General features: G+C 39.4%; 1 protein-coding gene across 3 annotated transcripts in view; it reads left to right on the top strand.

Annotated features, from left to right (window-relative positions):
• GLI3 (GLI family zinc finger 3) overlaps positions 1–12,276 on the top strand; it is a 278,925-nt gene that overhangs the window by 248,229 nt on the left and 18,420 nt on the right. The window lies entirely within an intron of this gene.

The following is a 12,276-nucleotide window of genomic DNA, read 5'->3' on the forward strand; positions in this document are numbered from 1 at the left end:
TCAGAAAGCCTGGGTGGGTCATTTGTTTTTGTCTTTTGGAAAATCCCTTCTCAGAAAGGGGTCCCTCTGGGCAACGCCCAGTGCAGGTAGCCCTTTTATTTTACTTACCATTAGGCGCAGTGCCTTCCTCTTACTCATATTTGTTTTGCCCACAAAATGCAAATGAATGACTCCCTAGATCTTAATAACTAGCTCTAAGCTCTTTCTATAAACTCTGAACCTTACTGACATTATAAAGAAAATTGCAATCTGCATATGGAATCCTTAGTGTCCATCTCATAAAAAAAGTACAATTTTTTTCTCTTAAGTCCAACTCCAAATTTCCCATTTTAACCACTTTGAATTGTACAATTCAGTTGTATTAACTACGTTCACAATATTGTGCTTCCTTATACTTAGATCTACCAGGTGTGAAGGGTTAAAGATGTTTAGATGGTGCAAACTAAGTTAGGGTTACCTAATAAAGTACCCCAAGTAGAGTGGCTTAAAACAACAGAAACTTATTGGCCTTACAGTTCTGGAGGTTAGAAATCCCAAATCAAAATGTCTACAGGGTCACACTCGGTCTGAAACCTGTAGGGGGAGAATCTGCTCCATGCCTTTCTCCTGGTTTCTGGCAGTTGCTGGCAATCTTTGGGCTTCAATCTCTGCCTCAGTTGTCACATGGCATTCTCCCCTGAGTTTCGTATGAGGACACCAGTCCTATTGGATTAGGACTTGAGCATGTGTCCTTGGGGGATACAGTTCACCCTATTACTGGGGGGTATGACTGTGGCTCAGTGGCAGAATTCTCGCCTGCCATGCCAGAGACCTGGGTTCGATTCCTGGTGCCTGCCCATGCAAAACAAACAAACAGAAAAAAAACAAAACTCAAACTATAACTGATGGGACAGTACACACCAGGGTGGCAGGTGAGTAAGGTTGAGCAGATTGAAAGATGGTAGAGAGAATTCTTCCAAATGTTGAAAAACTTTCTAGAGAGGAGATGTCTGAGGTCTTCCTTTCGATCTTGGTCTAAAAAGACAGACCTGGAAAAACCTCGGGCATAGGCCTGCTAGTTTTCTGTGATGTGGGAACGTGTTCTAGGGAAGAAAGGGAGTCATATCTTCTTCTGAGTACCCTACTTTTGAATTGCAGAGGGAAGTGTGCATGATGAGAATCTAACATTTTAAACAATATTCCTTTCTGCATTCCTCTAGCCAGTCTTGGATAAGAGCCCATGAACGTGTCTTACTGAGCCTTGCCTCTTCAGTGTTTAGCAGAGTAACTGTCATATTGTAAATAAGCATTGAGTTAATAGTGAATGAATGAGTCAGCTCAATGGGGATTGTGGGCAGATTTCCAAATGGATAATTTTGCCTGCTTGCCTACCTCCTTCCTTTCTTCTGATAGTTCTTGTGCTTCTGTAATCAGAAATGTCCACCCCCTTCAAAATGCACACATGCACACACACACACTCATGCATAGGAGCTCCTGATGTCTTTTTGATAGCTGGCAGAAGGTTTACTGGACACTTTTCAAGTAGGAATGGTCCCTTAGCTTCCAGGAGAGTTGTAGACAGGATGTGGTTTGGACGGAGGCTGATGCCAGAGTCACTTTCCACCCCCTATTTTCAAAAGGATTCAATTTTTTTAATTATTAACTTTTCTCCAAATATTAAAAATAGATTATCATTTGACAGCTAGGTACATTTTGTTTAATCTGTTGTTATAGTAACAAATATTTTATTTATCAAGATTACAATATCAGCAATCACAAAAAAACAGTATGCAGGGTTGGGTACTGATGTCATGTTCATAATCAGACTTTGACACTGGGAGGGATCATGGTTCTTTTTCTAAGGTCAGTGAAGGTAGAGACCACCTGTTGAGACTTGGAGCTCAATTTTAATTCAAATTTATTTTATTCTTAAATTTTTAATTTAATTCCACTACCTTTTCGGGTGCTTTATGCCCAGCAGTGCTATATGTGGATTGTGCAGATCATAAAAATTAATTAGTAATTAAAGGCTAGTATTTTGTGTGCTTCTAGATAAGAGAACTCTTAATACCTGGCATCTTAAACAGGAAAAGTTTGTATGTGCCTTTGTATTCAGGGAGACTTAAAGAAATGAGTCATCCCTGCCCTCCCCAAGCCTTGTCATGGTGTGTGTGTGCACCACGTGTGTATGTGTCTGTGTGTGTGTGAGAGAGAGAGAATATCAAGCACCTTAAAATTAAAAGTGCAGGTGTGCTATTAAATTATATCTAGCCAGCCTACCTCTCCGAGTTAAAAAGAGACATTTTGAAAACAGGTTGAAAAGTGTGAACTGCTATGCGGATACTTACTGGCCTTGTCATAGCAATGACATACATTAGCTCTCCTTCCTTTTCATGGCAGCGGGCCAAGCCCACGTGGTGTGGCATTTCAGTGCTCGGGAATGTCACTTTTGAGACCTCTGTTTTGAAGACGTGTACGATACTTCTGGGTGGCGATTCTTTCCATTCCAGATATCCCAATGTTCCCGATATTCCCTGTTCCAATCCGGATACGCTGGGTTTGTGGGAATGATCCTTACAAGTGAGTGACTAATTAATTTGGTCCTTGGAGAGGTTCCACCATGCCTCCTCCCCAGTCCAGGAACCAGTTGAGATACAGGAAAGTGGGGCTTAAACTGTTTCTCCTTCTTCAAAGGCTAAAGCTGAAATCAGAAACCCTGGAGCTTCCCTTGTTTGCTTATTGCATAGAAATTAAATAGATTGGCTTTCCAAGTTATTTTATTCCATGATTACACAATTAAAATTATCTTGCCTGACTGGATTCAGTATTGTTTTTCTTCTTCTTTCTAAAATAAGTACTTTTTAATCTGGCAGTTTGAACCCCAATCAATATGCTTTAAAAGTTTGTTTCTTATTGGTTTTTTTTTGCATGGGCAGTCACCGGGAATTGAACCCGGTGTCACTGAGCCACCGTGGCCCGCCCTCTTATTGTCACTTTGACTGAAACAAATGTTGGTATTTGAAAGGATAAAATAAAATAAAATAAAAATTAAATGTCCCTAGGGACTTGCAGAAAAGATAGAAATAGTCCTACAATAATAGCTGGAAGATATGATATAACCACTTTACATTTCCCCTTAAACGTTCAATGAAATTTAAATACTGGCCTTTCCAGAAAAGAAGCTCTGAGAAGTTATTTAACAAAGCTCATCTCATTAACATTAAGCTGTTAGAGAACCCCTTTACAAAGAGAAGAGTTAACGTATTTTAGTAAAGTAACTGAGTTCAAAGAACAAAATTGTAAAAAGGAATATTTACAATTCCTATGATGGAATTAGAAGCCTTCAACCCACTTTAAAGTATGAGGATGCTTTCTTTTTACCCAAGTAACATAAATAACATTAATTGATATTATTAATAGTTATTTTTTTACTTAAATTTTTTTTCTCAAAAACTAAAATTTCCTTAAGTTTTAAGTCACCTTAATATTAAGCCATTATACTGTTATTCCTCATATGTGAGTTTGAACTAGTAACCATGTATTCCTCACGGCTAGATAAATTGTATTGCAGAATACATTGATACCTAGTTATATTATGAAACAAGGTAACCACAACACTAAAAAATAGAGAATCCGAAATAATAGTGCTTGGATTTTGTGTGAATTTTTCATGAATTTTAGACAGTTTCATGGATTAGAGGGCATCAGTGTTTCCAAATCTTATGCTGTTTCGTATTAACTTATTTTGAACTAATATATATGTGATGTTTTAGTTACTGTTTGTTTATAACTTGCACAAAATTCAGATTTCTCCATCTGTCCACTCAGCCCTACAACCTGAAAAGTAGAAAAGGAAATGTAGAGAAGCTGTCATTTATGTGAGGTTTCCAATATGGAAACCACCACAAGCCTTGTGTAGTAAAAATAGATTCCTCTTTTATTCAAAACCCATCTGCGGGTATTACCGTGTGGTGTGTGTATGTGTTGTGTTTTGATAGGAGCTGTGCTGAAGACACAGTCTTGTGCTTCTATGGAAAATGGTTTGCTAGGCCCCAGCTCTGACTGCTCTAAAAGAGAAATTTAGTCCAGGAGGTGGGAAAGCCTGGGTGCGGAATCTACAGGATACTCTGTGACCAGACTCTGCTGCCAAGTCCACACTCATTCTTTCTTTTGTTTGTATGTTTTCTGCTTTTTGGTAACAGTTTTATTGAGATATAATTCTCATACCTTACAATTCACCTGTTTAAAATGTGCAATCCAGTGTTTTTTAGCATATTCATAGAGGTATGCAGCCATCACCACAATCAAATTTAGACCATTTCCATCATCCCACAAAGAAACCCCATACCCTTTAGCCATCAACCCCCAATTTTTGCCCCCTTCCCCTCCCCCACCAGCCTTGGGCAACCACAAATTTAATTTATATGTCTGCAGATTTTCCTATTCTGGACACATGATGTAAACGGAATCATACAATATTTGTCCATTTATGTCTGGTTTCTTTCAATCACCATAATGTTTTCAAGGTTCACCCATGTTGTGGCATGTATCAGTACTCATTCCTTTTTATACACTTCTATTTTAAAATATGAATAATGAAAACTTATGTTGGTGATGTTTGGAGGGAAAGGTGAGCGATATTTTAAGGTGATTAATTTCCCTTCTCTAAATTCAACATTGTGAAACCCTTTATCCAGATAAAATATTTACTTTCTTAAAGAATTTTGCCTTTTGTTACATGTGAAAGAAAATAATTTTGTAATGTATTGGTGCCTACAAGCAGGATTTAAATATTTTATTATTATAAAGATAATACTGTTTTGTACCCCAAGTCTTGAGTCCTTTTGACGTTTGTTTTAATATAAATTTTTAACTATATCAGAAAACTGGAAGACACTTTTAAATATTTTTTATTAACCAGTATGAATTAAAAATGGTCACGTGTGCAGGTTTTAGGAAGATCCTCTGTAACATAGCAAGCTATTAGAACTTTTTAAATATTCTGTTAGGAAGATTGATAGGTGTCACCAAAATAATTTGTGTTATTTTATTTATCTAAGATTAAAGTGCCTACTGAAATATAAGACCCCTTTCAGCCCTGATAGTCTGCAATTCATGCTTTTTTACCTATTTCTTCCTAGAGAATCTGATCACAAGGTATCCCTAATACAATCCCAGGCATGATGGTTGTAAAACTTTTCAAAGATATTACACATATCAAACGGTATTCAAAACAAGAAGCTATATGCCTTCTTTCAAGTGGAAAGTTTTGAAGGATTCTTGATAAGAACAATTTTCTTTTAGGCAAAACTTTTCCAGTTCTCTCCCAAGTCACTTTTAATGTAATTTTAATTTCAAAGGATTCTAAATCATTTTCCTCTTTCTCCCATTCAGAAATACCTCCAGATGACAAAGTAGAGTGGTAGTAATAGATTTGTAATTTAAAGTCGGGAGGCTAACTGAAAATTGAGCTTTCCTAAAAGTATTTAATTGTTTATATCCCATCTTATGCCAAAATATATTTCCTCAGCAAATCCTTGGAATTTTCACATTATTGGATTCTGTTAAATGGATTAGCTTAACTCCAGCCTCATTTGTAGGCTAACCTGGTAGCAATTTGAAAAATTTTAGAAAAGATCAAAGAGATGTACAGTTTGATATTCTGAGAAGGAAATGCTTCCTTTTCCTAATATCATAGCACCAAAGGGTCCCAAGTTAGTGGGTCAGAGTACAATGAATGTTGATAGCAAACGCATAGTTCAGAAATAAAACTGAGGGTAGAGCAGCCATCTCCAGCTCTTGGCCTGTTGCTAATCAGTGAACCAAGTGAATGCGGAGCATCAAAATGCAGTCTCATTTTCAAACATGCTACTTTGCAAACTATTTTCTTTCCTATTAAGGTAGTGGAAAATGTGTGTGTGTGTGTGTGTGTGTAAGTAGGTGTTTGTGGGCAAGAGAGGTCACATATACTCAAGTACTATTCTATTAAAAACCATACTTTTTGACTTTAGATGTATCTTGTGCTGTGAAAAAAAAATTCAGCAGTGTACTTTGTAGAAATTTTTCCATTGCTGAAAAAGTCCTATGTTACTTGAAAAACGTCAGATAGTGGCAGAAAGGCTGGTATGTAATGTATATGCATAGAGGAGCCTTATAGAAATTATGGCAAGGGTGGAGTCTGAAGTTTCCCATGTCCATCCTACCTTCACTGTTTTGGGGTGTGCATAATGGTAATATTTTCTTTAGAGCAGGGGACAGAATTTACCTACTTAATGTCAAGGAGCTGCTAATTCCAAAAGAGAATAGACTCTTGAAACAGCTAGGTGTCTGTCCATTGATTAGTATGTTGTGCAAGGCCAAGTTTTAATGGGGGTATATACATTTTGCACACACTCACATTTGAGTGATGCTTTAGCCTCTCACCTGAGAAAATCACTTAGAACAGAGGTGACTTATCTAGAGAACTCCCATGGTTATTGGATGAGAATTGGTGGAGAAGCTGGCTAAAGGAGGGGAGGCAGAAAGCAAGCAGGAGTGCCCTTCCAAGGTCTCTGAAAGGCTTGAATAGCAGCTTTCTTTGGAGAGCTGTGAGCGTTCTGGGGCAGCTGACACATGCATGTGTTCCATTTGAAGGGTTAGGAGTAGATGGAGGAAAAACTGTCAGCTCTGAATCCATAGTGAAATAACAAAACAAGAAGAAAGGACTCGATTAGCTCAATGAAGCCCATTGTGGGCTTCTGTTTTGCTGCTGGTGAAAGAAAAGCTTCACTTTGGCCGTCTTCCTTCAGGACTTTCTTCCTGCAGCACTCAAAGCCTCCTAGGTTGACGCTAAAGTGCTGGGCTTTTGAGAGAGAATCTCTTTACAGAACTAAGCATCTTCTCCTACTTCAAATGCTAAGCCAAGTAGACTGATACCTCCCACCTTTCTCTGGGTTCCCAGAACCCCATGGGAGTGGGGAATACTGGATCTTGGCTCATTCTGCCATCGACATTGTCACAGTTGTGAAATATCAGCTTTGTAGGTTCTCCTTGGGCTCCTGAGCTGTTTTATTTGTCTGGTCCGTCATCAGTTTCCCAAGGCAAAAACTTACCATCTTAATGGATTTATGGGGATGCTCAGTGGTGGGAATTGGCTAGTCTCAGTAACTTTGCCCTGCTAATCCAGACAGGGTGGGTTCGGAGTGGCTGCTCTGAGAGTTGGCATACAATGTCGTAATTTATACCATCTATCTCTTTCTGACTCTTGGGCCTCTGGCAAATTGCATGTCTTTGTGTTGGATTTGTTTGGAATTTAATCATGCATTATTTTCTGTCCAATTAAATTATTTATATATTTGATTAACATTTTACTCCTTTGAAAGTCAAATTTTCACTGAAACCATGCGTAAACACATGTCGTTGGAACTTCATGGCCAGCATTGCAAGGAATCTACCCATCGAATGTTAAGAAGTCATTGCGCATTGCTCTTCTGAGCTACCTTGGATTTTGGTAAGGAAAGGATGTATGCTTGCTCATTCCAGTCCTAGGAAAATGATGTTTGTTTAGGTGATGTTTGTCTCACCTAGCACCTTCTCTGCTTAGGCCCACTTTTTTACCCCAAGATACTAATTTTTATTCCTCCCCACTGCTTTTTCTTTTCTTTGGCACTGAGATGTCCTTGGCATCTAATTTTACTTCCTCAGGTTTGAGAGCTAACCTAACAGAGAAAGTCATTGATCAAGAAAGAAACTTTGAAATCACTTAGCTCAGGTATTAGCAAACTACAGCCTACAGGCCATATCTGGCGGGCCGCTAACTTGTACAGCCTGTGAACTAAGAATGATTTTTTCCATTTTAAATAGTTGGAAAAAATTATAAAGAACGATATTTTATGCCACGTAAAAATAATGTGAAATTCAAATTTTGGAATCTATAAATAAAGTTTTCTCAGAAAACAATTGTAATGTTTGTTCACATATTGTTCCTGACTACTTTAGTACTCCAGTGGCAGAGTTGAGTAACCACAAGAGACTTCTTGGCCAGCAAAGCCAAAAATATTTACTACCTGTGCTTTTTTTTGTTTGCTTTTGCATGGGCAGGCACTGGGAATCGAACCCGGTTCTCCAGCATGGCAGGCAAGAACTCCTCCACTGAGCTGTTGCACCGCCAATTAGCTGTGCTTTTTACAGAAAGATTTTGTGAACATCTGACCTAGGTTATCACTGTACTTTACAGATTAGAAAATTAAAGGTCCGAACAGACGAACTGGCCTACCCAAAGTCATATGGCTCATCAGAAATCAGTTTGAGATGCCTCTTCCAATGCCTACTTCCAGGCTAGTTCCACTGTAATATGAGCTCTGCCCTAAGATGAACCTTCCGTGAGGATTCATTGCAGAGATCAAAGCAGCTTTTTAACGGAAAATAAATATTTAGAACATGTGGACATGTGAGGTCAACTGTGAAGTCTGTGATTTCTTAGAATTTTAATTTTCAATTGAATTACAGCTCTTGGGAAATGTTTTAAGGTTAAAATGCATTTGATGCACCTGTATAGGCAGGAAGATTTTGCGTTCTTTCTTTATGGTAATCAATATGGTGGACTCAGCATCTGAGTTTGTAAAGACAAGGAAACTGGACCTGGTCCCTGGACTGTACGATTATAAAATCCCACTTCAAAGTAAAATAACTCATGGTCGTGATCCAAGTTTGCACTCAGGAGCAGTTTCAGAAAATTAGAAAAGCATATTAGATGGGACTCCTGTCTGCTCTAAGGGAGACAGAAAGGAAAAAGGAAAATATCCCTGAGATACTAACCTTCCTGAAAGCAAAGTTGCTTTAAGTATTGAGTACAGGCCCTTCGCCATCTCCCCCCATGTAGAGACAATCCTAGGGTATTAGTGTTTGCTGATTTGCACTGGATTCACCTCTACTGGAAATTTCAGACATTATCTCAGAGGCAGAGCTAGATGAGTCTTGGCAGGTTATACATATGAAATGATTTTGATTTTTCCAATCATTGCCTTCATTGGCTCGCTCTCAATTCTCCCTCCCCTGCTAAGTAGCAGAACACTCAACTCAATTGTAGGGACCTTCTATAACTTCCCAGTCACATCTGGTTATTGAAATCCATCCAGTTGAAACCTCCAGTCTCATCTCCAATCCACAGCCTCCCCCAGTCACTAGCTAGGTGCAGAGCCTTGGCAGGGATGAGAGGAGACACAGGTGAGGTTTGCCCTTCTTCTGCCACCCCTACATTAAAGAGCCTGGGTCTTGGTTTGCCTCTAGGACATACCTTTACTTTTCTTCTAGAGTCTAGCTCCTCCAGTGTGTTGGGGAGGAGAAGAGAAGAGGGGACAGATTGTTTGTATCACTGCTTGCCATTGGAGCCTCCCGCTCTTGGTTGTCTCCATTTCCCCGGCTAACACCAATTGTCCCTGTTGCGCTCCTCGGGGGCAGGTGTCCAAGTGCTGGCTCTCCCATGAGGTGTATGTGAGTTCCATCTAGGAGGTTCAACCTACAACCTCTGCTGCCGGGGAGCTGGCCCAGCATGCTGAGCTTTAGGTAGCCTGGCACCTAACCCAAGCTTGGCTACCTCGGTATTGTCCTCTTGACCCACAGGAAACCCTGGCTTTCTTAATATCATTCCAAGCAGTGGCAGTGCCAGTACCACCTGCCTCTGCCTGGCCAATTCCCTCCTGCTATGCATGTCCCTTGCCCTGTTCTTCAAAAGTAGCAAGTTCTGTCTTGCTGCAGGTGCTTCTCTTCCATCTGTCTATAATAATTCCCCTTCCCCACATCCTCATCTTACCTCCATCCTCACATACACCTGGGGGGGCTCCACTCATCCCTCAAATCCTACTTTAAATGCCACTTCATTTGAGAAATCAACCCTGTCCCTGGCTCTCCACACTGTTTTAGAACCCCCTTATATATTGTATAAAACTCTGTTATTTCCCTCCATAATGCTTATTACCACCATAATTGCATAGCAATTTAAGTAATTACTCATTTTCCCCCAGTAGGCTGACATTTCCTTAGGGGAGGAAGCATGCCTCTTTCATTCCCCAGCTCTGGGCCTGGCAGAGCAGCACGCAACACATATTTTGCAAACCTGTGAGAGATAAATGAAATGTTGCAATCACGGTGTGTTCCTTTTAGTCCACCAGCAAGATAAGGTTCACAGTTGGGATCTTCCAAAAATCCTTTTGAATTCTTGATAGTCTCTTATTTTAAAATAATGGAATTCCTTTTGTTAAATTCTTCTTGTATGAGTTGCTAGGTGAAATGATGTTGAAATGAGATAAGCAAGAGCATCAAGTATAAATTCTTTGGTCCGGTGAAAGTTTAGCTGGCCACCTTAGTCAAACCAATTCAGCAGAGATTTACCGAGTGCCTGCAACATACCAGGAACACTGGCAGTTGCAGAGAATATGAAACTAAAAAGACAGAGATCCTGGCTGGCTCCAAGTAGCTGGCTCAGCACGAATTGTAATTCAGTTTCCCAATTTTAACTTCCTCACTCTCCCTTCCTTCTTTTTTCTTCTTTAATTTTTATAAATCCACGGGACTAAAGTTTTATTTCCAGTGATTTGGAAAACTGAACCGAGAGCAGTTTTTATGGTGCAGTTGTGTGCGCTCATTTCTTTTTCTCCCTGGAAAGGAGAATTCATAGTCCCTCTCTAGACCACATGAGTTTCATTTCAAAGGCTGGGTTTTGGCATACATTTGGGAAGGTCTTGGGTAATGTGAATAAACTACGAAAGCATACATTTAAACAATCATTTTGTTCCCTGTCCAGCATATCTGTTCTTTTCACATACTTATGTGCATCATCATAATTTGTAAGAAATCTGAATAAAGTTTAAAACTTAAAAATGCCACAGGGACACTCTACCACTGTGAAAATGAGTGATGCTATTTGGTTTATCTGTTGTGTGTACAACTTTGGAAAAGATAGTGGTTGTCTTCTTGGGCACCAGGAAGTACAGTGACTTGCAGCACATCCGTTTGCTCAAGGAAAGGTTAGAGAATAATATTTTCTTTGCCCTTATCCAGTTTTAAGCTCCAGAAACAGTGAAACGGCAGCAGACCCCCTGGTGAACTAATTGGGAAAGGCTGATTGTGAAGGTGGGATTTTATCCTCAGACCCTCAGAGACCCTCATTTTGGAGCAGGAGTTTCATTAAATATTGCACAACTGCTGTGTTGTACATGGAACCGAAGGGATCTTCCACTTACTGCAGTAATTCTGAGTGAGGGATCTTCCACTTACTGCAGTAATTCTGAGTGAGGTGTTTCTATGGATGTTTAAGAAAGGTGCTTGCCAAAACCTTAAATCCAGGCACATAAAATGTCAGGTGAGTAGAGAGTGAAAACCAACAGTATCAACATAGGACAGATTTCTTTAGTAATCTATAACCAGACATCTCAGTCATGTGCTCAATTTATTGAAATCGACTGTAATTTGATCCAGTGTAAAGGACTTTCACACTTTGGTGTGGCTGTAGATTTCTCATATCCTCTAATTTTAAGGCACTTGATGTGTTAATTCAGGGAACTATATAAAAAATGATTGGGAAAATTTGATTTAATGGGGAATTGAAGGAAATTCATCTTCATTTTAAAAACCGAATTAATAGAATTTTAGAGCCAAAAAGGACGTAAGAAACTAGTTAATTCATTCCTTTATTTCGTACATGCAAGAAACTAAGACCTAGAGAGAATTTGTCGAAGATCTCATAGTCTTCTTACTCAGTATCTAGCGCCTTGCCTCGTGATTCTTAAGGAGAATTCCCACTAACCTGAACCAAAGTTTAGTGTGAAAAAATTACCTTTGTTTTTCTTGCTTCCTCTTACAGAATAGCACGTTTGTGTACATGCACATGTGTGCATGTATGAAAAAAGTCTGAGTCTCCACGCTAACCTGGAGCCTAAAAAGCTTTAGGGCTGAGAGCTCCTCTGCAGTCGTTTAGCCTTGTTCCCCACTTGGCAGATGAAATATCACAATGGCCCAGAGAAGACAAGAATGACTTCCCTATTTTACAACCAGCCAGCGGCAGTACTCAGGATGGAACTCTGCTCTTTGGTTGCTCGATGCAGAACTTTTTCTGAGATTCCATGTTTCCTCTAAATGTGTCACTCCTGCTGGTTGGGGAGTCTACATACCCAACTAGTCAGGGAAAAAGTTTACTTGAGAAATATACAAACTAAATAATAATACATATATAATATGGAAAATTTAATGTATAGTCTTTAGGGCTTAAGATCAGGGCCTTTTTTTATATTCCCTTATGTTTTCTTCAGAAATGGGTATGAT

This window comes from Tamandua tetradactyla, chromosome 1 (assembly GCF_023851605.1).
Source record: "Tamandua tetradactyla isolate mTamTet1 chromosome 1, mTamTet1.pri, whole genome shotgun sequence".
NCBI classification, from domain to species: domain Eukaryota; kingdom Metazoa; phylum Chordata; class Mammalia; order Pilosa; family Myrmecophagidae; genus Tamandua; species Tamandua tetradactyla.